This window comes from Petaurus breviceps, unplaced genomic scaffold (assembly GCF_028583685.1).
Source record: "Petaurus breviceps papuanus isolate PSGF00001 unplaced genomic scaffold, PetGlider_PUasm1.0 208, whole genome shotgun sequence".
Classification (NCBI taxonomy): domain Eukaryota; kingdom Metazoa; phylum Chordata; class Mammalia; order Diprotodontia; family Petauridae; genus Petaurus; species Petaurus breviceps.
In genome coordinates this window covers 13,268,178-13,295,073 of record NW_027185852.1, presented here as the reverse complement: position 1 = coordinate 13,295,073, position 26,896 = coordinate 13,268,178, and the positions used below count along the sequence as shown (strand labels likewise).

Below are 26,896 nucleotides of genomic sequence, written 5' to 3'. Positions count from 1 at the left end.
CCTTCCCCCAAACACTGCCCCCTACTCCATCCCACTTTTTGGCAGCTCTAATTACCTGGAGGATTTCCCGGATGACAAGCCTGAATTTTCTTGTCACCTCCAGTCATCATTTTGGGCTGGTAGGTTCCTCCTGTGGCCAGACAGGCCCCGTTCACTCTTTCACACCTCTCCCAACTCTCCAGACTTGTGTGCCTTCCATCTCTCTCCCTCTCTCTACTCCACCCTGCTTTCCAGTTTCCTTCCATACTCAGTCTTCTCCCATTAGAACATAAGCTTCTTGAGGGCAGACCCCATCTTTTTTTCCCTGGCTTATGTTTGTATTCCCAGTACTTATTACACTGCTTGCCCCAAAAAAGGCGCTTAAAAATGCTCACTGACACAATAGATATCTGACACTCATCACAACAAGGCACATTCTTTTTTCTGGTGACAACCTTTCAGATGCTTAAAAACAATGATCACATTTGCCTTAAGTCTCCTCTCCTCCGGGCCTTCAGCCTCATATGGCACAGATTCAATGTCCTTCCCCTGTGCTGCATCCCTTCCTCTGGGCACTCTCAGGTCATCAATGTCCCTCCTAAACTATGGCACCCAGGATTGAACACAGCTCTCCAGACAAGGTCTGTCCATTCTGTGCCATTGGAGCCCCATGACAACCCTGGGGACAAATCCACTAATATGGTTATCTCCATTAGAGATGAGAACTCTGAGGCTCACAGGGGGTGATGCTATCTGATCTGCCCATGGTCACAGAGCTAGTAAGTACTCAAGGCAGGATTTGAACACAGGTCTCCCAGCAGATTAGCCACTCACTACACAAGCCAGGCATCTAGGCATTCAAACTTTACTAAGCAGACAAGGCTGCCAAGTGGTGTGATGGCTAGAGCTCTGGCCCTGGAGTCCTGAAGAACTGCCTTCTTTGAACTTCTACCAGTCTCAGTTTTGTTATCTAAATAATGGGATAATAATATCACCTATTTCCCAGAGTAAGAAGAGATATTTGTCAAGAGTTCTGCCAACTTTAAAGCACTATATAAAATATAAAATTATGTAAGTATACTTAAATATAACATAAAAATATAAGTTATAGAAATATACCTAAATATATAAAATATAAACATATAAATTATATAAATACAAAATAGAAATTATACAAATGTGCTTAAATATATAAAATATAAATGCATAAATTATATGAATATATTTAAAGATGGCTTATTGTAGCTATATGAAATATAAATATACTTATTTAAACATATATATAAATATAATTAATTCTATAAATTGACTTTTCTATAATATGTAAATATACTTAAATATATAAATATAAGTATATAAATTATATAACTATACATAAAGATTTTTAATGAAAAGGGGGAAATGAACATATCTAGCTATTACATAATGTATGACATATTATATATAGCACAGAGAAAATTAGCATGACAGCAGAGCACAAGCTCATGATTTAGCATGAAAAGGAACCCTGAGACTTCGTTTAGTCTAACCCCCTTATCTTACACATGGGGAAACTGAGGCCAAGAAAGATTAAGTGACTGGCCAAAGGTTATTCAGGTAGAAAGTTTCTGAGGCAGGATCTGAACCCGCATGGCCTCACTCCAAAGTCATTGTTCATTTTGTAATATAAATGTAAGCACAGGATGGGATTCCTCTTGTCCTTTAAGCCCCAGTGCCTGGAACATGGCAGCCCTTTCAGAAATGCTAGCTGGCTAAGAGTGATTCTAAGGTTCCAGAGTGCCTCTCTTGACCTTCAGGAGAATGGGGGCCAGAAAGCTGCACCAAGGATACCTTGGTGGTCCAGAGGTGGGGTCACTAGCTGTCCCCGAAGGAGGAGGCCCAACAGGAAAGGGAGGTCCCCTGGCCCCCGCCCAACCTCAGGGCAGCAGGGAGCCCGAGAAGCCTGGCCCCTGTCCAAGGCAGCCTTTACTGCCCTGTTAATAGGTTACCCAGACACGGATCCAGGGCATTTACCCACCCTCTGGGGGAAGGGGGCGGGGAAGCTGGGGAAGAGGGACTGTCCACATCAGGTTTATCTTTTCTAAATGAGTCAATGCTGGATCCCTGGTGGAGGCTGTGTGGGGGCCAGGCTTCCCATCAGTCCTGAGCCGCCTGCAGCCCCCTCCTCCCAGTTCCCAGGCAGAAGAGGAGGGTGGGGGAGCTCAGGCGGACCACAGCAGGATGAAAGGCCCTCCAATCCCCACAGCCACTGCCTCCCTGCAGCTGGCCCCGTCAGCAACGGGCTTTCCAGATCCAAGAAAGGGCTCCATGGTAAACACCAGTCAGGAAATGGGGGAGGGGCTGGATCCTATTTCAGAGGCGCCTCAAAGTTGGCAGCTGGAGGCCTGTTCACTGGCAGTCCCGACCTGACCCAATCCTGGGGCTGAAATGATGAAAAGGCATCTATGAAGCAAGCTCTCCCCATGTGCCAGGAACTGTGCTGATTGTTGGGGGAACAAAGGCTGTGACCCAGAATCGAGGGAAGGAAGGCTCAGGGTTCAAATCCTCCACACTAGCTGGCTGTGGTACTTAACCACTATCATCTGCCTCAGTTTTCTCCTCTGTAAAGTGGAGAGAATAGCAAACACCTAACTCCCAGGGTTCTTGTGAGGATCAGATGACATCACCTGTGTAAAGTGCTTCTCAAACCCTGGAACACAGGTGGTATTATTTTTCCCATTTTACAGATGAGAAAACCAGACACGCAGAGGTTGCATGATTTGCCCAGGGTCACACAGCTACAGGTAGCAAATGTCCAAGGTAGGATTTGAATTTGGGTCCTACAGACTCCAGAACCTGTGCTCTATACATCCTAGCTGCATAATGCTATTTACTAAATGTTAGCTTCTACTAATATTATTACTAAGTGCCTTGAACTCTGCAGGGGGGATGCCATGGAATAGCACTGAAAGTTCTCAGAGTTCAGCCAGCCAGACGGGTGAATCCTTCATGAGGTGGTTTCATTTACCTGACTGAGGACACCTGCCCCCCAAAAACCCAACCAGTGAGGCAGAGGGGGGTAATCCACACCTGACTAAAAATAACCTCAGGGTGGGGGGATGGGAAGAGGGGAGGAGGGCATCTAGTTCATCCCCCTGCCTACAGACTAGACAGGATAAAAGACCATCCCAGGCATAGGGAACCTCTCCTAGTTTTGAGGACTCTTGAGAAATGTGGTTACCCAACTATCCTCCACAATCTATGCGAGCCTTCTCTCCTAGCCAGGAATGTTGGATCTCTGCCTCTCACCCTCCCACTCTGCTTCCCACCCTCAAGTTTTTCAAGACCCAGGGGAAGCTCTTCCACTTCCCCTCCCGGCCTGACTCCACATTTCAGGCTCTGGGAGTCGGCAAGGCTGATCCTGAGGAAGCTGTCAAGGAGTCAACCTCTGTCTTGCACTCCCCGTCTGGGGTCCTTTTCCTATTTTCCTTCCCTTCCCTAAGGATTCAGTGTGCTCATTCATTCCATCAGCAAACATTCCCTAGGGTCCTATAGAGTCAAGAGTCCAACTCTGACTCTGATACTTATGAGCTATGGGATTTGTGACCTTCCACCTCTCTGAGACTCAGATTCCTCATTGGTAATATAAGGGCTTTGGACTAACTGGCATCTAGAGGCATCTTCTATCTCCAGTTCCAGAACCCTAGAAGGTCTAGGATCAAACCCTGCTGTTTACTCTGTGACTCTGAACAAGCCACCTACAAACCCCTCTGAGCCTCACTGGTAAAACTGGGGGTGGGGTGGATTAGCTTCGATGACCTTTGAGGTCCCTTTCTGCTATGATCCATATAACAAGAATGACAAGGCATGTTGACTATGAGGAATTTAGAGAAACATGGAAAGATTTTCATTAACTGATGCAGAGTGAAGTGAGCAGGAACGGGAGAATAAGGAACACAGTGACCACAACAATATAAACTATCAAAGGAAGCCCAAATTGAGGAAACTGTAATAGCCAATCCAACAGGTGATGAAACGGATTTCCCTGAAGGTGTGAGAATAGTAGAAGACTATGGAGGCAGAATGGAACACACGTTTAGCCACAGCCTCTATTGGTTGCTTTTGCTTAACTGTATTTCTTTGTTGTAAAGAAAGGTCCAATTCATGTGGTGGCAAGAGTTAGAGTGATATCCAGAAATGACTATAATGAAAAAACAAAAGGTATCAATAAAACTTTTTCTTAATTGCTTGAACTACCTATAATTTGAAATGGCAATCAAAGCTGGGACTGGTGGCACCATGTGTACCTTACACAGATTATCTAACAAATTGGTCAGAGATATCCACAATTTGTATATCTGACTCTGATGAACTTCTTTCAACCTTTCATAAAAGGATGAAATCCTTTCAACCAAACCATAAACTCAAGTTACCAAAATTTCTAACTATTCCATTTCTGCCTACTCCAAAAAAGACATATACTCACAGGAAAGATCTTAGGGTATTACTCATAGCACCTCAAAGATCTAGAGCTGGAAGGGAACCCCCAAGGCCATCTGTTCCAACCCCTCATGTTACACAGGAGGAAACCAAGTTCCAGGGAAGCTGCACTGGTTAAGTGACTTACCCAAGGTCATACACTCTCTGCAGAAACAGGATCTAATCCCAATTCTTCTGCCTCCAGAGCCAAGGCCCTTCATACTGCCCTATTCTGTTCCACAACAACAACAACAAAAAGTATATAATATCTCTTCAACTTCACCATGACCAACAAATTCAAAACTTTACTACACAAGACCTATATTTACCTACCATCTAAGAATTCAAGGAGTACTTGTTTCAAAATCCCTCCAAACAGCAATGTTAGCTCCATTTTCCAAGTAAAAAATGGAGGACTGAGCAGGATGAACATTCTACATCTACCAACAAGGCTTATGATTGTACCCAGGCTCCTGGCTTGGTGTCTACACTCAAGCTACTACCACCAAGGACTCACTCACTTAAACCCAGCACACACTGGTCTAGTGAATCATGAACTACATTTGCAATCACAGGACCTAGTTTTATGTCATTACTCTGCCTTCCACCTGTATGATCTTTCTGAACCTCAAACCATTCAAATAAGCCATAAAATATAAAATTAATCTATTAAATGAGGAAGCTGGCAGCACTTTAGGAAATCACACAAAAGACAAGAAACAGCCAATGTTGGAAGGACTTTGGAAAGATTGGCACACTAATAGACTATTGGTTTTGCCGTGAATTGGTCCAAATAGTCTGGAAAGCAATTTGGATTTATGCTAAGAAAGTGAGACAATATTCGTGCTCTTTGACCTAGAAATCCCATTGTGAGAAATACACTCTAAGTAGATCGAAGCCAGAAAGGTGCTATATGTGCCCAAATATTCATTGCAGTATTTTTTGCAGCAGTAAATAACTGGAAACAAAGATGTCCATCATTTGGTGAATGGCACAGGAATGGAATGGAATGTTATTGTGCTGTAAGGAGACAGAATATTATGAAGACCAAGAAGTTTGGGAAGATTTGCAGGAACTGAGGTAGAATGAAATAAACAAGAACCAGGAAAATGAAATACACAATGAGGACAAAAGGCAAATGTAAACATCACCACCATCAACAGCAAAGGCAACAGAACACTACGTAATCATAATGGACAGCCAGGTGGCACCACAGTGCACAGAGCGCTGGACCTGGAGTCAAGAAGACTCATCTTCCCAAGATCAAAAATGGCCTCAGATACTAGTTGGGTGACCCTGGCCAAGTCACTTACCCATGTTTGCCTCAGTTTCTTCAACTGTAAAATGAGCTGGAAAAAGAAATGAAAAACCCCTCCTGTATCTTTACCAAGAAAATTCTAAATGGGGTCACAAAGAGCTGGACATGATCAAAAAGCAAATGAATTACAACAAGCCCGGCTCTGAAAAAGAAGTGAGATAATATCCCTCTCCTCCCTTCTTTGCAGAGGTGTGGAAATATGAGACTAGAACACGGCATACCCTGTCACATATACGGATATGTTGCCTTAGGGTTTTTTTACTTTTTTTTATCCTCTGGTAAAAGAGATGGTTCACTGAGTAGGGAAGAGAAGAGGAATGTATTTGGAAATTAAACAAAAAACATAAGATATCATTACAAAGTTTTTTTTTTTCATTTTTAAATGAGGAGTTAGTACTAGCCAACCCCTAAGTTCCCCTTTAGCTGGAAATCTATGATCTTAAGGAAAACTGAGGGGAAGGGAAGAACTTTTTTTTTTTACTTTTTGGAAGGGGGAGGGTAGGGCAATTGGGATTAAGTGACTTGCCCAAGGTCACACGGCTAGTAAGCGTTCAATGTCTGAGGCTGGATTTGAACTCAGGTCCTCCTGACTCCCAGGCCAGTGCTCTATTCATTGCTCTACCTAGCTGCCCCAGGGAAGAACTTTTTATCTAGAATTTTTTTGGCAGGGGGGTGTCAGATGAATGATGCAATTGCTTTAATCACTGTTTGGGAGGGAATTTCTCCTTCCATTGAAGAGAAATTTCTGCTCTGCAATAGTCTTGGAGAGTTTCCTAGGGCACTGAGAAGTTAAATAATTTGCCCAGGGTCCCACAGCCAGGAAGGGACAATGGCAGGATTTTGGACCCAAATCTTCCTGATTTCCCAGTCTATCTAGAAAACAAGATGTTCTAAGTTCTTAAAGTTCTAGGTTTTCTATTTTGCTAGAATAACTAGTCCTAGGAGGACAGAACCCAGAGTGAGGAGGGACTTCAGAGGTCACCCAGCCAACATCCCTGACAAGTGCTCCCGGCTGTCTAGGATGAGGTGACCACAGTTCCCTTTCAGCTCAAAATGCGTGATCTTATGAAAACTGAGGGAAAAGGAAGAAGTTTGAATCTAGAATTGGGGGGGGGTCAGGAGAATTAATAAATTGATTAATTTGGTCAGTCTTTTCTTATTTGAGGCAGCTCTAAGTATTTGTAAGCTTTCTTTATATTGAGCTAAAAATGGTCTCTGTCCACTTTCTACCCATTACTCCTGGTCCTATCCTGGAGAACAGAGCAAAACATATATAATCTATATGGTATGACATATATGATAATCCTTCCATAGGAAAGTCCATCAAAAAGTCCAAAATAAAACAAAAACCCATCTCCCTTCATCTAACATCTCTCTCCCCCCCAGGGCTTAGCCCAGATGCTGGAGAGAAGCTTCTTCTTCAAGCACAGCTGGGGCTAGACGGCCCCTGAGGCTCCTTTAGATTCAGGGGTTCAGATTTTTCTCTCCTCCAGGCTGACCAGGCTCAGTTCAGTTAGTTGACCTTCCTATACAGCAAGGTCTCAGGGACCACCCTTGTGACTGTCCTCAGAGCATGCCCCAGTGTGTCCTTTTCAAAATGGAGCAGGGGGTACTGAAAGCAGTCCAACAGATGAGGAAACTGAGGCCGAGAGAGGGGCAGTCACCCGGCCTAGGTGGCCCAGCTGGGGAGTCAGCAGCTGACGCCAGAGCCCAGTACACTTGGCTGAAAGGCTCTTCTGCAATCTTTGCCCTCCACCCCAAATCTCTCGGAGCCCTTGGGGCACGCTTTTGAAACACCCACACAATAATGTGAGAGGCCACTTGGCCAGAAAGAAATATGCCTGGGCTTCAAATCAGAAAGATTCCTTCCCTGGTTTCGGGACAAAGGACAAGTCACTTGTGCTGGTAAGCCCCAGTTTCTTCCCCTGTAAGAAGGACATCTCAATAGTTGCCTTTGCTCAGAGAGGTAAGGCAGGAACATCAATTATTCATCATCAATTATTATTATTCACAAAAACAAAAAGTCACTTTGCAGAGAGAAAGTATTATTTCACCAGAAAGTTGAAGCTGCAAGGACTTTTTTTTTTCTAATCCACCCACAATCCCAAACAATAAGCAATGGTTATTTGAGCAACAATGGGATGTATGTGGTCCCCAGCATAATAAGCCTGGGGTCAAAAAGCTCTCCAAGTACATTCTCTCTCCAACACTAGCTTGTGACGTCATTTCTCTGCACCTCAGCTTCCTAATCTGAAAAATGGGGATTTTTATAATAATACATTGATAAAAGAAATACAAATATAAAAATACCTACCTCTTAGGATTGTTGTGAAGCTCAAATGAGATCTGTATACAGTGTCTAGCACACAGAAGGTGCCTAATAAATGCTGGCTGATTGATTGATAAATGCATACTAATGATTTAGGTTTTTCCTGGCAAGGAATGTGTTTCATTTCAACTACGTTGAAGAAGGGCTTGAGAAAAAGAGCTTACAGCATTTCTGGGAACACAGACTAGAGGATTTCTTTTAAAATAGACGCTTCCCTGCCCTCCCCAACCCCTCCTTTTTGGAGAAGGGACTTTTAAGTAACCTTCAGATACAACCACTCTGTATCTGCCTGTATATCACATTCACAGTCTACTTCAAATCTCAAGACTGCATTTATTTTACTCGGAATGTTGTGGTATGTCTATTTTTAGCCAGAGAACCCCCTCTGCCTTTTCCTTAATCCTCCTCTGTAAGGAGAGAGATTGCTCTGACTCCTTTGAAGTATTTTATACACAAGATAAAGACTGTATATACACAAGTACTGCGTGTGTGTGTGTGTGGATGTGTGGCTGTATTCTACACACACATTTATGTGTCTATAGTCAGAGGGTGGCAGAGCTGCAGGGGACTCTGCAAGCGTCTGGCCACCCCCCACATTTCATAAGAACAAACTGATGGAGGACAGAGACAGAGACATACAGGCAGAGACAGTGACAGAAAGCCAGAGACAAGAGAAAGAGACAGAAGCAGCGAGTCAGCAAGAGAGAGGAAGGAAAACAGACTCTAAGGTCTCCAACAAGAGTTGGTTGGTTGACTTGGACCTGTCTCCATGCCAATATTCCATGCTGTTATCATAACATGATTTCTTCATATGGGGTTTAACGGTTAGCCTTCTGCTTTCCTCACAATGGCCCTATAGGGTGGGTGGTCCAAGGGTTATCACTCCCAACCAGAAAACAATTTCCATAAGGATCATTGACTTGCCCAGAGCTGCTAAGTTACAGAGCCTAGATTTAACCTAGGTCTTTCAACTGACACTGTATGTGGGCCCCTTTCCACTGAACTTGCACCCCCCAAATTTGATATCCATGGTATCATCATCTCTATTTTTCAAAAATAGGGAAATGAGTCCCATTGATATGGCAACTTCTCTAGGACAAAGAGTTAATAATGAAAGAGCTGAGACAAAGCTGAGGTCTCATAACTGCCCTAACTGGTGCCTTTCTCCCTGGAGCTCTGTGTGTATATAAGAGAAAGAGAGAGAAAGGGGGAGAGGGGAGAGAGCAGAAGAGGAAAGAGGCCGAGAGAAGGAAGAGAAGGGGAGAGGAGAGAGAGAAAGGAAGAGGGAGAAAGTTAGAGAGGAAGGAGAATGGAAAGAGGAAGGGAGAGAGGGAGAAGAAGAGAGGGAGGAAAGGTGAGGTACATGAGAAAGAGAGGAAGAAAGAGAGAAAGAGAAGGAGTGAGAGGGGGAAAAGGAACAGAGAAGAGAGAAAACGAGGGAAACAGAGAGACATACATATAGGAAAACAGAGGAGAGAGGGAAGACAGAATGGGGGGATAAAGAGGAAAGAAAAAAAGAGGGGAGAGAGAGAAGGAGGGGGAAGACAGCAAAGAAGGACCCAGGGACAAAGTCTCTGCCGTTTGACTGCAAACTCCCTGAGGGCAGAGTCTGGGTCTTAAGTGAAAGCGGGACCAGGTAGACCCAGCAAAGCTTCCTCTCTAAAAACCAGTCACTGAGAAGCCCATAAATCCTTCCCTGCCTCATCTCCCTTACTCCAGGTTGAACTGAAGGTATTTTTTTTTTTAATTAAACCATCTCCCCCAAATTCCAGCCCATTCTCCATGCATCTCTTCCTCCAGTTCAGGCAAGAATAAGGCTCCTAGTGGGGGGTGTATGTGTATCGGGCCTTTCTCCAGGTCCCTTCCCCTTTCCTCATCTACTCTGCAGGTATCTTAGATGTATTTAGTAATTTTCATGTTGTCTTCCCCCATTATAATGTAAGGTTTTTGAGGGGAGGAGCTATTTTTTTTTTACTTTTTAAAAAAATCTCCAGCACTTAGCACAAAGTAAGAGTTTAATGATTGTTAGTTTATTATTGATGTATTGTAGAAACTGAGGCAGAGAGAAGAGTTCTTTCAGTTATATCCTAATGGGTACCATTTAACTGTTCTTAACCTAAATTTTCTCATCTGTAAAATCGGGATAATTATTGTAGCATCTTCCTCACAAGGCTTCAATGAGGAAGGACTTTCATAAATCTGAACATGCAAAGATGCCAAGGGGAATTCTCTCTAGTTCTCACTTCTTAATAGGTAAGCTGTGCAATGGATAGAGGGCCTGGCCTGGAGTCAGGAGGACTGGAATTCAAATTCAGCCTTTATGACACTTACTAGCTGTGTGACCCCTGTTTGCCTCAGTTTCCTCATCTGTAAAATGAGCTGGAGAAGGACATGGCAAGCCAGTCCAGTGTCTTTGCCAAGAAAACCCCAAGTCAGACATGGCTGAGAGGACTCGACAAATCAGATAAGTGAAGCTTATGTGGTGTACTCAGGACCACAAGGCCAGAGTCAGAGCTTGGATCAGAAGCCAGTCTTCCAGATGCTGGGCCCAACACACCCCACTTTGTCCCACTGCCTCGACAAACCTCAGGGCACCATGGAAATGTGAATTATTGTTATTTATCATTAGGAAACAGCTGGCACCAGCCTCCCTCCACTCTCCCCACACCAGCCTGGGCTTTGCAGTTGGCCAAGGAGGCTAGGAGCCTGAGCCTTCGAAACAAATGCCCCCAGTTCAGCTGCCCTTCCATTCCAACATGCCAGAGCCTCCCCCGGCAACAACAGCCTCCGTGACATTTCAAGCAGAGAGCAGGTCAGCAGGTATTGCCATCTGTCTTCCTAACTGTCACCTCTGCCAATAACGGCACCATCCCCCCCCACCCCCACTTCTCAGTCTAGACAAATACTGAACTGAAACAAAATGAAGGAATGCTTCTGCTGGCTTCCAGGAGTGACCTGGCCAGCCTCAGTCCAAGGAAAGGGGCAGCAGTGGGACCTGAGAACCTCAAAACTTGGGTTGGACTTTGAACCCTCACGAGCTGGCGGTGTGGCCATGGACACGCCGTGTTCCCCCTCTCCGGCCTCAGCTTCTCCATCAGTAAGATGTGTGGTGACCAGATGACCTCAGGAAGGCAGTGTGGAACAGTGGGAAGTGGACGGCCCCTCCCTTCATCCCTTTCTGCCCTCAGCCTAAAATTCTATTCTCTCCAAGTTCCTTCCAGCTCCAGCATCCAAGTATTCTCTTCCCTCCCCCTACCTCCAGATGTTAGAGCAGACACATAGGCACAGACCAGTCTATCTGGGAGGCAGCTGTGGCCCGGTGCTTCATGCCCAACTGACCATCCACAATTATGAAGCACTTACTCTGTGTCAAGGCTGGGATACCAAATAAAGCCAAAACAAGATGCCTGCCCTCAAGCAACTTACAGTCTGGTAAGAGCTAGAAACCAGGCTCAAGGCAGTATGAGGGACCACCTTAGGAGGCGCCCCATCCCGAACGATGAGATCACAGATTCCCTGGAGAAGGGGGACTCAGGGCAGCTGACTTCAAGATTCTGTGATGTTGACATTAGATTGAAGCCAGAAGGCAGCTCCAGGCCAGCCTTTGAGGGCCTTGGATGCCAGCCGAAATAATTCGAACCTTATTCAAGTGAGAACCCTTTGCAAATTTTAAAGCTCTATATAAATGCTCTATTATTAGATATTAATTATATATTATGTATTAATAAAGCTCTATTATTGTAAATTTTAGGGCTGAGAGGAACCTCAGAAATCTCTTTATCCCACCCCCCTCCCTTATTTTACAGACGAGGAAGGCAAAGCCCAGGTAGGGTTAAGTGACTTGTCCAGAGCCAATAAGCATCTGAGGCTAGATTTGAACTCGGGTCTTCTTGTCTCAGAGTAAGTAGAAGAGGCTGGTGGACCACCAGGGGTGGTCATTACAAAGCCTTCCTCTGCCATGTGACATAAAACCTTAGAATCGATGGCTCCTGGGAATTCCAATCAACAGCATGACCTAGGCAGAAACATCAACAGATTCCAAGTTCTAGAAACCTGACAGCCCCTTGCTAATAGCGGGGAGGTCAGAGGATCTGGGGGCTGGGGAAGGAGGAGGAAATAGGCCAGAGGCTGGAAAAGACCTCAGAGATCACTTATCACAGGGAGGGACCAGGGTGCAGAGAGGTGGTGCTGGGGGTAAGAATGTTGGAACTGGGGAAGCAAGATGCCGAAGTCCAGCCTCAGTCATTTACTAGCTGTGTGTCCTTAAGCAAGGCATTTAACCAATTTCAGCCTCAGTTTCCTAATCTGTAAAATGAGGGTAATAACAGCACCTACTTCCCACAGCTGTAGGGCAGCTGAGGGTGCTACAGCTGGGGAGGAAGGCTCATCTTCCTGAGTTCAAATCCGGCCTCAGACACTTCCTAGCTGTGTGACCCTGGGCAAGTCATTTAACCCCATTTGCCTCAGTTTTCTCATCTGTAAAATGATCTAGAGAAGGAAATGGCAAATCCCTCCAGTACCTTTTCCAAGAAAACCCAAGTGGGGTCACAAAGATTCAGACATGACTGAAAGTATTGAACAATAGCCCGGATTCTGGTGAGGATCAAATGAGATGCTTGTAAACCTGAAAGAACTCTATAGATAATATCTCTGTAGTGGGCACGGACCCGCTGGGCAGCCTGGGGAAGCCTGGAGACCTCTTTTCAAACTAATATTTTTAAATGCACAAAATACAGCACATAAGTTTATAGAGGAAATCGTATTATGCTAAAAAAAATAATTTAACCTTATCCTTTTGTAGATGAGAAGAGGGAGCAATGACCTAGGGGTCATCTGGGCCAACAGCCTACCCCTCCCTTTTACAGACGGGGAAACTAAGACCAAAGGTGGTTAGGAGCCACGTTACCTTGGGTAAAAAGGGCAGAACGAGTCAGAACTCCAGTTCAGTTCGCTTGGGCACAGGGCAAAGACAGGAATGGAATCCAGACCTTTTCTCCATTCATATCCAGCCCCAATTGACACTGAAAAGCCTCCAGCTGTCTGGTCCCACCAGCATCCCAAACACGGATCATCTTCCTCCCAGCCCTGCTCCTCCCAGACCCTCACATTTGGAGCTGGTGGGCCCCTAGAGGCTCTCCACTCCAACCACCCAGCCTTCTTTCCACAGTACCCAGTAGCTGCCTCCCTCCTCGGAGATAGCACACTACCCAGAATACAGTGAGAAATATCATCCCCAGATTTACAATTAGATTGTGCTAGCATTTTGCAAGGGATAAGTTAAAAGGAAAAAAAAAAAAAACCAAACTTCCAGCCCAGGTCCAGCTAGGCTTACAACTGTGATGGGTTAAGGGCTGTGTCTGTGACCTTGACCACATCCTCACCTTCCACTGTCTTTGTTCTTTCACCTTTGGAGTGGTCCCTCTTCCACCCGCCCCACACACAGGGCCATGTGTTCTAGTGCAAAGAACTCACTAGTCACTAACTGGTACCAAACAACCCGGGTTCACTTGTACCTCTGGCACACTTACTCCCTGTGTAACCTTGGATATATGCTTTCCCTTGCCTGGGCCTCAGTTTCCTCATCTGTACAATGGTGGGCTTGGCTACATGGTTTCCCAAGCTCCTTCTAACTCAGGATCTCAGAGTGAAAATATGCCTTTTCCCCCCCTTTCTTTTTTAAACCAGGATCAGTCCCCATAGAATTCATTCCACCTAGTGATCTTGCCGCTCCCAGGGAGAACCCTCAGGATTCTCGGGGGTCTGTTCAGGAGGGAGGGGTGGTGTGTGTGTGTAACCGAGGGCGGCTCTCTGGAGCAAAGAAGACCCGGGGGGGGGGGGGGGTCCCATTCCTGCTCCGGACATGCATTACCTCTCAGAGCTTCAGACAACTAAGACAGTAAGTTTCCGAAGTGGGGCCAACCTATACTGCTAAAGGGAGCTTCTCCCTCTGGGAATGCCAATGAAATCACCGAGTCCAGTTCCTTTCCCTCGCCCTCCAGAGACCGCCACCACTCCACAGAAGGAAAATGGAAGGGGTCAAAGCTATGACCTTGGAGGAGGTAACTGGCAGGAGGCGAGGGGGTCCCGGAGAGGAACTCACCAAGTGGCTCAGGAGGTTCTCCCCTCCCCCACCCCATCTCTCCCATTTGGAGAGGACGGGACCAAAGAGCTTCCAGCCACTGCGGAGGGAACGAGTAGGGGGGAGTCCCGGACTGGGGCGGTAGCGGGGAGGGAGGACTCAGCTAATGCAGTCTCCCCTTCCCTCCCCCCCCCCCGAATTTAAAGACCTTGTAGCACGCTTGCTTTTCGGAAGTAAAAGGGTTTCAGGCGAGCACGATTAGCGAAAGAATTTCCAGGGAGCTGGGAGCCCCCTTCCCCCAGCTCTTTCCTACTCCCCGCCTTCCGCCGCACCCCGCTTCCCGGGTCGGGCTGGATGCTGCGCTTGCGGTCCTGCATCCCAGGAGAGGACTGGGGAAGGCAGGGGGCGCGAAAGGAGGGAGGAAGAGTGGGCTGCCCGCCTGCCTGCTGCGTTCAGCCCCCACCTCCCCAGCCCAGCCCAGCCCAACCCAGCCTGGCTTCGGGAGGAGCAGCGGAGAAGTGGGGGGGGGGGGGGGGGGGGGGGGGGGTGTCTGAGTGCGGCGCAGTTCCGGCCACTGGGCTGGGCTGCAGCACCGGCCCAATGCCCTCCTTCCCCCACCCCACGACCCCCAAACTTCGCGCGCGCCCCCTTCCCCCTCCGCCACAAGACGGGCACCGCACAAGGCTGGCCTAAGCGACCCCACTACCAGTCCAGGACCCCGCGAGGGCTCTGCGAAAGCTGGGGTCTGCGGCTGCAAGCAGGGAGGCGAGGTGGGGCGCTGCGGGCGCAGGAGGCAACCCCTTTCTCCCCAGGCACTTCGGGAGCCGCCTTACCTTTGCTGAGCTAGCCGCAGGCTCCGGTTCGGGCGCAGATGGCGGGGACTCGGAAGGGCAGCCGCACTCGCTCCCGGTGCGCCCTTAGGCTGGCTAGGGGTGCCGGAGCTGGAGCCCGAGCCCAAGTGGGGCTGTGCGCGTCCCTCAGCTCAGCTCCGCTGGCCCAACGTCCCCTGAGGCTAGAGGACGGACTGGCGGGAGGCGTCCTGCTCCCGAAAGCTGCCTGGCAGCCCCCACCTCCCTTTGCAGCAGCGGAGAGAGAAAGAGAGGGGGAGAGGGGACACACCACTATGGAGAGGTAGCAAGCACTCACGCGGCTCCCGCTTTGGGGGGCGGGGGGATTCTCGAGGCCACCTCGCCCAGCCCCGGGTCGCGCTCGGGACCCCTCCTCCACGTCCGCCTCCAACTCTGCCTCTGGTACCTCCGGAACTGCGTCGGGCCGAGAGCTCCCTTGGCCGTGGGCTTTTCGAGGCAAACTTCAGGGGAGTCTACTTGGGAGGAGGAGAAAGGGCTTGAACGAAGTCGCTAGAAGCAATAGGGAGATCCTGGGTGCCGAGCGGGCCAGGGACCCTAGGGAACATCCCTGGCACCCACCCCCTTTGTACTGAAGAAGAAACTAAGACCCAGAGAGGGCACGTTATTTGTCCCAAGGTCACCACGTTATTTGTCCCAAGGTCACACGTAGAGAGGGGCAGCCTCAAGATTCAAACCTGCTTTATGTTTTATCTTTAAAATACAAAACCAAAGAAGCAGAAAACCTTGCTATCAAGAAAGAGTTCTTAACCTTTTGTGTGTCCTGAGTGGTCTGGTGAAGAACCACATGTTTAAATGTATAAAATAAAATGCATTTTAATACTAATTATAATAAGGAAATACAGTTGGTGTGGGTTTTTTTTTTCCCTAAGTTCACTGGACTCCAGATCAAGAACCCCTTTTGGGAAGGGCCAAAGATGCAATGGCTGGCATGGTTGCTTGCTTGGCTGACAACAGTTTGCCCCTCATCCCATGTCTGGCAAGGCACCCGTTGTGGCCCCCTCCTGCCCCATCATCGCGGCTCACCTCGACCCCTCCCACCCGGGACTGAGCCTCTTTGCCGGCTTCACACTTGGTGTTACCTCCCACGGCCACTTGGGGGAATGATCTGAGAAAGTCCCACTCCGCGGTCTGGGGCTCAAATGTGTCAGCCCTTCCAGGGGTATGTGCATCCGGGCGCCTTGGATGAAGAGAGGCCAGACAATGCCTCTTTAGAGGTCGGGTAGTCCAGCCCCTAATTTTATAAATGAGAAAACCCAAGTCTAGATTGGCCAATGACTTGCTCAGGGACCCACAGCTCCTAAATATATCAGCAGAGATTCAAACCCAGGTGTGCCTGGTTCCCCACCACGCTATGCAGCTTCTCCTGTGTTGTATTATTTGAAGCACTGTGGCTCCTGGGCAGGAGATATTTGGTGATTTGAGGGATATTTCCCCAAGCAGAAGTCTATATATGGGGATGAGGTAGGAAGAGCAGAGACAGAGAGGGGGAGAGAGAGAAAGAGAGACAGACAGACAGAGAGACAGACAGACAGAGAGAGAGACAGAGAGGGGAAGAGAGGGAGAGAGAGAGGCAGGGAAGAGGGCGGAGAGAGAGAGAGGAAGAGAGACAGAGAGAGGGAGAGAGAGAGAGAGGAAGAGAGACAGGGAGGGAGAGAGAGAGACAGAGGAGAGAGAGATCTTAAAACTAGAAATGTCAGATCCCTAAGATCTTATCTTCAATCACCTACAGTATGTTAAGAAGGTGGAGCAGTTGAGGGGCTAGAGTTCCAGCCTTGGATTCAACACATGCCTTAAAATCCCATCTAGGAGGCAGCTAGGTATTGAAGTGAATAGAGCACTGGCCCTGGAGTCAGGAGGACCTGAGTTCAAATCCAGCCTCAGGCATTTGACATTTACTGGCTGTGTGACCTTGGGCAAGTCACTTAACCCCAATTGCCTTGCAATCACCCCCTCCAAAAAGAAAGAAAGAAAGAAAAATCACATCTAGACACTAGCTGTGTGACCTCAGGCAAGTCACTTAACTTTTCTCAGTCTTAGTTTCCTCCCCTGAAAAATGGAAGGGTGGAGAGTCAAGCTCTATGGTCCCTTCCTGCTTTAAAGCAAGAAGTCTATGAACAAGCATTTAGTAAGTGCTGGCAAGGCCCTACATGACCCTGGGCAAGTCTCTTCACCTTGTTTACCTCAGTTTCCTCATATGTAAAATGAGCTGGAGAAATGCTTGCCAGCATCTTTGCCAAGAAAACTCCAAATGGGGTCACAGAGAATTGGACACAACTAAAATATCTGAACATCATTCGAGGCTCTGTGCTAAGTGCTGGAGATAAACACACATACACACAGAAGAAAAACAAAAACTACCCTCCTGCAGCTCAACTGCTAATGGGGGGGGAGGGGGAATAGATCCACACAGATGGAGAATGAAGGTAACCTCAATGGAGGGGCCACTTTGATCACTTAGTCCAATCCCCTCATTTTAAAGATGAGAATTTTTCAAGACCTAGACAGTCATCATCCTGGATCCTGTCCCCTTTCAAGCCCAATTTATTTATAAATTTAATACCAGAATCTGTCATGGTTTCAGATTTCTTTTATACCATCTACCTTTGAGTTATCGGGCATTGTCAGAATGTGTGAGCACTAATTCGAAGTCAGGGGACCTGGGTTTGAATTCTCTCCCTGACTGTGGGACCTTAGGTAAGTCCCTTCACTTTCCTAAAATGTAAAATGAGAGCATTGTCCAGCTGACCTTCCAACTCTGAGCTCACTGATGATCTCAAAGGTCTCTTCCAACTCTGATGACCTTCCAAGGGGCTAGGTTACCCAGATGACTGTCAGAGAGGGCAGACATGGCAGAGAGGGGTTCATAGAGTCCTAACTCTGCAGCTGGCAGGGACCTGGGAGTCATGACTTTTTACTGAGGAGGAAGTCAGTTCAGAGAGGCAAATGATCAAGGTTTTAAAGGTGGTGCTGGAGACTGCATTACTGGGCTGCTAGGTCCTTTGACCACAGATCCAGTTCTGTTTGCCCTGGGACAGGCCTTTTTAAACTTCATTCAAACACAGGGTCACTCCTTTCATCACCAAGGAATTTAGGCAATGAAAATTGCATAGTCCTCGAAAGCAAGGTCTCACCAGGGGTTACTCAGAGAGGAGAACTCATCTTTAGTCGGAAAACCAGAAGGCTCCTCAGCAAGCATGCTGCCTGGGGAGGGTCCACACCCCAAAGGAGCAGCAGGAAGACCTGGACCAGAGGAGAGCCTGCTGACCACGGGGAAACAGCCCCTGCAAGGATCAATCGATCAATCGGCTCTGGCAAGGCTTGTTTCTTTCATCTGGCCAGCCAAGCTATTGAAATGGAGTCTAGAAAGGAAAGGAGCCTGAGCTGCCCAAGGAGATGCCGTCTATCTCCAGGTTGGCTGAAGCCAAAGGAAAAGGGCAAGCCTGCCTTCGCTGTCTTCTTGCCAGTCTCAGAGCACAGCGTCTCCTTGTGATGGCATTGACTGTGTGCCCTGAATTCTGCTGTGGGATCCTTGCACTAAGTCTACTACAGGGTCACTGTCCCCCCACTGCCAGCCAGTGCAAGTCAGCTACTGCTCAATCAGATAACCCTTTGGTTTTTTTCCCTTGGACACTGGATAGGGTGAAGGGTGGGGGGCGGGGTCCTCCAGGGTTCTACCTGACTGTCTGTGGGGTTCAGGGAGGAGGGAAGCATTCATCTATTGATGTGATCAAGGTATCAGAGAAAGGGTCACAGGAGCAGGGATAGAAAAGCAGAAAGCAACCTAAGAGATTTACAGAGAGGAAAACAAAGTGAGGCAGTGTGGTCCAATGGAAAGAATGCTGGATTTGGTGTCAGAGGGCCTGGGTTCAAATCCTGAATCTGCTGCTTGTGTGACCTTGAGTATAGGGATAAGGACAGGATCTGTGATTTCATTGCTCTAGGAAATTCTTGGGTGAAGAAATTCCCTCAAGGTCAGCTTGTCCTCTGCAGTTCAGTGTGTCTAACATTGAGAGGGTAAGTGACTTGGCCAGAGTCATACAACTAAGAGAGCTTAGCTATTAAAAATTAGAGATGAGAATGTGGGGACAATGTGTGAGTCAGAGGTGGGTCTTGGACCCAAGCCTTCTTGGCTCCAAGAACAACACTCAATACCTCAAGCAAAAATTATGTATAAAAATTGGAGCAATTATTATTGTTTGTCTTGGTCCAGATCTATATTTTAATTAATTCATTCAACAAGTATTTATTAAGCAGATACAGTGATAGGTGGGAAGGCAGCTTGGTGGCAAAGTGGGTAGAGCACCAGGCCTGGAGTCAGGAAGATCTGGGTTCAAATCTAGCATTAGATGCTTCCTAGCTGTGTGACCCTGGGCAAGTCACTTAACCCTGTTTGCCTCAGTTTCCTCATCTATAAAATGGGTTGGAGAAGGAAATGGCAAACCACTCCAGTATCTTGGCAAAGAAAACCCCACATGGGGTCATGAAGAGTCAGACTTGACTGAAATGACAGAACAACAAGATGATAGGTACATACAAAGTAACCATTACATATTCACTGCCTTCAAGGAGCTTACATTCTCTTAGGGGGAAGGGGAAATGGGAAGGCTGTATAGGCAAAGACAAGGAAATGAAAGCTGTATACCTACCATGTTTCCCCGATAATAAGACCTATCCCGAAAATAAGCCCTCCCCTTACTGTGTAAGATTCCTCTAAAATAAGCCCTCCCCCGAAAATAAGCCCTATTGAGATTGCTACTGTAGTGAAGGTGATCCTCTGCGCTACACGCTACATTATGGTACCCTCTGTATGCACCGTCCCCCCCCCCGTGAAACGCATACCGCGCTCCGAGCTGCATCCAATCAGAGCTGCAGCACTGAGCGCCTCATCCTGTTCTTCCCCAGTGATTTGCTTGCTGGCGCCATTGAGAGCAGTGCCACGGAGGAGAGCTGAGGCAGGACAACATAAGCCCTCCCCTGAAAATAAGCCCTCTGGTGTTTTTCTTTCCAAAAAAATTAATAAGACAGTGTCTTATTATCGGGGAAACACGGTAGTAAATGCAAAGTAATAAAGGCACAGAGGAACTTCCCAATGGATGAGGGCATAGAGAAGGGCCAAGTACCAGAGCTCAGCCTTAAAGGAAGCTAGGGTTCCAAGAGGCAGGTGAAGGAGTGACTTCCAGGCTTGGGGGAGCTACCTCTGCCAAGGCCTGGAGGCCGGATGGAAGGTCATGTTTGGGGCTGTAGGTCTGTGTGGCAGGACAAATCCGGGGAACATGGAGACCCTACCCCAGGGTTTCTGTCTTCAGCTTCAGTGGTCTTTCCATTACACTGTGCAAGTTTTTTGAGGCATCAGAAGCGTTGGAACTGGAAGGGGCTTGAAGAGCTCATCTTGCCCTGGGGGGTCTCCTCTAGAGGTGTACTGATAAAATGTTTAACCATCAGTTCTCTGAAACCCATGACACACTTTTAATTTGTATTTGTATTATTTGCATTTTCTCCATCACTTGCTTAAGTCTATATAATTAACCAAACAATAAATGAGGCCCTGGTGTATATGTAGCATTTGCCAATATCCGAGGTATAAATGGTAACCCTCAGAATGTATCATCAGGGCTCCGACATAGCCCTAGACTCCTGTCTGGTGATCAAAGACTCCATGTTCTGTAGTGTTACTTCAAGGGCTTTCTATCCAGTCATATATTTCTCAGTCAAGGCATACGAATAGTACAGATCACAGTGTGGGTTTGAAGAAGGGGATGGGGAAGAAGAAAGTTTTGAAGGTTAAAAAAGGCATCCTTTACATGAAAAGTTTGGGAATCACTAATCTTCTCCAACATGTTTATTTCCCAAATGAGGAAACTGAAAGGGGGACCCTGGGATGGCTCTTGACTTGCCCAAGGTCAAATAAGTAATAAGTAACAGTTAAAATTTGAACTTCCGGTCCTTCCACATCAAAAATCCAGAAGGGCAGGATTAAAGAAAAGGAAGTTGGGCTTGAGTGGGGTCCTGCAGCCCAGCCTCATATACTTCCTGTCTCTATGACCACAGGCAAATCACTTCTCAGTGAGCTTCAGTTTCCCTAAGATAGGGCTAACAACACCCAGGACCACATGAAGTAACGTATAGAAAGAATTATATAAGAATCTGCCATTCCTCTTCCTGCCACACTTTCCACACATAGCGTTGGTGTTGGCTTTAAATCTCACCAATAGAACCCTTTGCCCGGGGCCAGTAAAGAATGTTGACTTTGTTCTTTTTGTGGTCTTAGACAAAGGGGAGAAGGGGGGTCAGCTGGGTGAAATAAATGTGGAGGCAGAGGATTTTCTTTCCCTTATTTGTAAGGGGCTGAATTATTGCCATAGGCATATTTCGTATTCTGTGCAGAATATGGTCCCATGACCTTGGGTGGGGGATGGGGGTCGTCCTCCTAAAAACTCCCCAGTATTATTATTGTGGTCGTGGTGGTTGTTAGCAAAAGAAAGACTGTTATGAACGATGATAAATTCAAAGGGAGTGCACCCAGGATTCTCTGGGGAGCTCCGCCCACTGATGACTGGAAAGGCGAGTTATGATTTTCCCTACTCATAACAGTTAAAAAATGTGCTTCTCCAGCAAACAATGGGAGGCATTTAAGACTGTTTCCTTAGAAGTAGAGGTGGTTTGGTCAACTTCTCCTCATAGCATACTTAGCTCTGGGTGGGGAACACCCCTGTTACCCTGGGCAAAGTAGCCAAATTCAATCAAAGCAGGAGTAATTACATGTTTAAAGACATTGTTCCCTTCATTTATTCACTCAACTGGCATGAGAATCGGAGGACTCGGGTTCAAACCTACCTCTGATAGACACTGTATGACTCTGAGAAGGAACCCTCTTTTGTAAAATGGAGGGGGGCTGGACTGGATGGCCGCTGAGGTCTCTTCTAGATCTAGAACCCTTACTGTGTGCCAGGCATTGTGCTAAGTGCAAGGGGTGGGGGGTATGGAACAGTACCTGCCCTTGGGAAGCTTATATTCTATCTGGCAACGACAACAGATACTCAGATCAGTAAATATGATGCATATGCCAAGTAATGTCATGGAGGGGACACGAATAACTGGGGAGAGGGGGTTCAGGAAGGTCTTGTTGATGGAGGTGATACTTAAACTGAACCTTGAAACCAAAGATTCCAAGGGGCAGAGGTGAGGAGGGAGCATCCAGGTAAGGCAGGAAATAGAATGTTACAGACAGGAAACAGGAAAAGGCCAGTTTGGTTGGACCATAAAGTTCGTGGGGGCTCTGCTGCTGTCGTCAACCTGGAAAGAAAAACTGGAGCCAGACTGTGAAAGGTTTGAAATTCCCAACAAGGGAGCAAAAGGAAGCCATTGGAGCCTCTTGATCAGGGGAGTGATGGAGTCAGTCTTGTCCTTTAGGAAAATCAACCTGGCAGCTATGGTGAGGATGGGCTAGAGAGGAGACACCAGTGAAGAGACTGCATCAGCCCTCCAGGCAGAGTGACAGAGCCCAAATGGAGGCAGCAGTTGCATGAGTGGAAAGGATGGGGTGTGCTACAGTAGAATTTTTTATGAGTTTTTTAATTGATGTCTATTGTTTTTACATGTTCTTAGTTATCCCCAGTATAGATCCCCCTCTCCTTCTCCCTCCCAGAAAGCCATCCCATATAAGAAATAATTTTAAGGGTTTTTTTTTTTTTTTTTTTGAGCAAACAGGATTAAGTGACTTGCCCAGGGTCATGCAGCTAGTAAGCATCTGAGACTAGATTTACACTCAGGTCCTCCTGACTCCAAAGCCAGTGAGTGCTCTATCTATTATACCACCCAGGGGCCCAAGGCATAATATTTTTTTAAAGAAGAATAGGGGGGAAATCAGCAAAACTGCTCAGTACCCTGGGAAAGTCTGAAATCATGTGCAGTGTGTAACAGCAGGGGACCTTCTGCCTCCTCAGAGGGGTGAATTGGGCTGTCCTTTTCTTCCTCTTCATTTGAAGCCCACTTGACTGTTACTTTGTTACATTCGTTTTTATTTGTGTGTGTGTGTGTTCTTTCCATTTACACTGTAATAGTTATTGCATAGGTAGTCCTCGTGATTCTGCTCACTTCACTGCACAGTTCATATGATTATATGTTCATATGATTCATATGTTTAGCCATTCCTCAATAAGTTATCAGCTGCTTTGTTTCCAATTTTTTTATTATCACAAAAAGGGCTGCTATAAATATTTTGGTGTGTAAGGGTTCTTTCTTCTTATCGATGGCCTCTTTGGGGTACCAGCCCAGTGACAGTGTCTCTGGTTCAAAGACTATGGACAGTTTAGTCATTTTATTTGCATAATTCCAAATTGCTTTCCAAAGGGGTTTTACTGTTTCACAACTCCACCAAGAATGTATTAGTATGTTTATTAATCCATAATAACAGCAGGTAGAATTAATAAGATTGGCAACTGATTAGACACATGAGGTGTGGAAGAGTGAGGACCTCAAATGAATTCTGAGATTCCCAATCTTCGTGACTGGGTCATGGTGCCCTCCACAAAATAGGGGAGTTTGAACGAGGGTGGGGCTTAAGAAGGAAGGTACTGTGTTCCATTTGGGACATGGTAATATAATAACAGAAAAAATATGTCATGATTTGGGGCTTGCAAAGCTCTGTATAAATAGCTTCATTTGATCCTCATGATGGAGCTAAGAAGAGGCTGGTGCTACCCTTATCCTCATATTGCAGATGAGAAAATGAATGTAAATAGAGATTAAGTTACTCACCCAAGTCACACTGATAGCAAGTGTCTGAGGCAGGATTTGAACTCTGGTCTTCCTGACTCCAAGGCTAACACTAGTCATTGCAATACCTCACTTCGTCATTTAGATAACACTGTGTCTATGGGATATCCAGGTAAGATATTTAGACTGTAAATGGTAATTGGTAATGACATATGGTAAGATATGTGTGTGTGTTTAGATAGGTAGGTAGGTAGATGATAGATAGACAGACAGACAGACAGACGGACGGACGGTGGATGGATGGATGGACAGACACATAGACAGACAGATAGATGGTAATGACTGGAGATGAAGGCTCAATATGTAGATCTGTTATTCATCATTTGTGGAGTTAAATATTTACTAATCACCTACTAAGTGCAGAAGTCTATACCTGTTCATTGTCCTTCATTGTCAAAGAGGACCATGATGTCAGGAAGGTGATACCATGACTTGCAAATGAACTGGATTTAAGTGAGGCAGGGCTGTACAAAGTCCCCAGTCTCACTCTCCTCCGGAGCCATCTGGGTCCAGTTTTGAGATACAGATCAGAACGACTGGAGGTGGCCCCCAGAAGTCTATCGTAGGCTTTGAGGGGAGTGCCTAGTCTAGATCAGACTACACTAAGATGGGCTCGTTAAAACTGCAGCTGACCTAGAATCACAACTTATTAGGGGCTCAGAATTTCAGAGGCAATCGAATTCCAGGCAGGCTTCAAACCTAGGTCTTTGCGATTCCACATCTAGAGCTCCAACCACTAAAGCTATGATGCCTCCAATTACCCATCCTCTGAACTGCTTGTCCCCGGAGGGCACAGTTAAACAAAAGGGGCTGACTTTTCAGAGACAGAAGTCGGGAAAAACCCTCCCATCCATTAGAGCTGCCTAATGATAGCGGGGCTCTCCTTCCAGGGACTTCATTAAGTCATCCAAGGCTGAACGGCCATCTCTCGGATATGTGTTACAAAGCGACTGGGGACGGGGGTGGGGTGGAGGGGGGGGACTAGGGGTCCTTTCCAGCTCTGAGATTTAGGGAGGATGAAATTGAGAAATCTGAGCAATGGACCTTAGCATCCAAGCAGCAGTGTGGGAACAAACCATTCTGCACCCTGAGCCCCATGAGGAAGGGGACTTGCCAGCCTGAAGTCATCCCCCAAGGACCCCTGCTCGGGAGAGCCCTCCCTCCTCTGAATTCTAGGGCGCCTTCTGACTGCTGCTCCCTAGGTGTTTAAGCATCCGCGGCCAGCTTACCACAAGCAGGGACTGCCGTTAGGGAGAGCCCTTCCCCTGATGCAGCATTACATGGACAATTTGGCAATTTATCAGCCCAATTTAATCCGGCAAGCATTTATTAAACACCTACATCATGCAGGACTGGTTACACAAAACCGAGGAAGTCCCCGCCTTCAGCGGGCTTACATTCTAAATGGGTTCTACCACAAGCAGACAAGTAAATAGTAATAACAATAATTGCAACATTTATATAATAAGACATTACCGTTTCTGAGATAGCACTTTACACATACAGAGTGTTCCAAGTCTTAGAACCTTTTGAAGCTATTGCTGCATAAGACTTTTGGGGCACCTTGTAATATCTCATGTGATATACATTGCCTCATTAGCAGGTGCAAGATCATTTGAAGAGGGAGAGTTAGAAAGATGAGCAGAGCTGAACCAGGCTGGGAAGGATTCTGAGAGGCAGAGATGAGGAGGGAAGGCATTCCAAACTTGGAAGACAATTTCTGCAAAGGTAAGAAGATAAGGTGGAATGCCCAGTTTGGGGGTGGCTGGCACCATGTGTTGGCCAGTTTGGCAGATTGGGGAGTCATATGAGACCCATCTGCAGAGTTGAATGGGACCCACGTCCTAGAGGGCTGAAAAATAACAAATAAATGTTCTGCTGAAAATGCTTGACTTTTCCTAAGTCATTTAACCTCTCTAGGCCTCAGTTTACCTATCTGTAAAGAGAAAGGGTTGCATTAAATGGCCTTTGAGGCCCCTGTCGGCTCTTGGTCCTACATTCCCAATACCAGTGAAATCTCAGGTCCACACACCTATCCCTAATTGCTATTAAGGGGCTACAAAGTCAGGTGACCTGGGTCCAAAGCCTACCCAGGCCACTCCCTACTTGGGTGAACTCCCCAGGCCTCAGTTTCCTCTTGGGTTAGCTGGCCTCTGAGGGGCCTTCCTTCCCTCTCTAGGGTTGGGGTGCTGCCAGGCTCAAACCTCCCAGGTTTCCTCTGAGCATATAATGAAATGAGAGACACAAAAGGGCTTCCTTTGTGAAGAGAAATTCATATCAACTCCATTCTTAGCAGCATCAGGAGAATGAGCCACACGAAGAAAATCTCCCTCCTTCTTAGTGCTTCCCTTCCCCCTCCCTCTTCCTCTTCCCCTCTGTTTCCCACCAGTTCCTTGGCTGCCCTCAGGACTGCAGGAGAACCCAGAGATTGGAATCTCCATTGCTGCTTGGCCACTCCCATAAGGCTTCAGTTCAAAGAAACCAGCAGCCTTTCCATCACCTAAGGCAAATCTCATTTCCTTTCTGACTACCTAGACAGAGATTGCTCTCAAAGCTGTGAACTAGAGCCCAGCCCGGAAGAGGGCTCTGTATGTAATTATTCACTGTATCAGAGATCTACAGCTGGAAAGCAGGACCCTCAGAGGCATCTAATCCAACCCCCTCATTTTACAGAGGGAAAAACCGAAGCCCCCCAGTCCTACCCATTATTGGGCTTTGGGGCAGACATCTACCGAATTCAATGACCTCCTTTTGTTTTGGAAGCTGCATGCTTCCACCAGGAATTCTGATCTAACTAGCTCTTGATTCAAGAAATTAAAACATGCCATCTCTTGAAAGTGACCTCAAAGGGTCTCTTTAAGTGTAAAAGGGAGGAAATAGAGAGCTGTGGATAGGGTGCTTACTGCTGGAAGAAGCCATAATGATGATATTGGCCAAAGGTTGGGATGTCATGGCCCTCGTGCCCTTTCTGCCCCTCCTGGCTTTGGTGGGCATCAGGGTGGGGAGAGTCAGGACAGGAAGTGAGCAGTCGTGGGGGGGGGCTTGGTAGAAAGGGAGAGAAGAGACATTGGCAATAAGATCAAGGACCT

The 26,896-nt window shown here is 46.9% G+C and overlaps 1 protein-coding gene across 1 annotated transcript in view; it reads right to left on the bottom strand.

The window, feature by feature from the left end:
- LOC138165279 (KN motif and ankyrin repeat domain-containing protein 4-like) overlaps positions 1-15,854 on the bottom strand; it is a 98,067-nt gene extending 82,213 nt beyond the window's left edge. The window contains exon 1 of the mRNA XM_069093437.1: positions 14,997-15,854. The gene's annotated coding sequence lies outside the window, so the exon portion shown is untranslated. The remainder of the gene's footprint in view (positions 1-14,996) is intronic.
- Between the last annotated feature and the right edge of the window lie 11,042 nt (positions 15,855-26,896).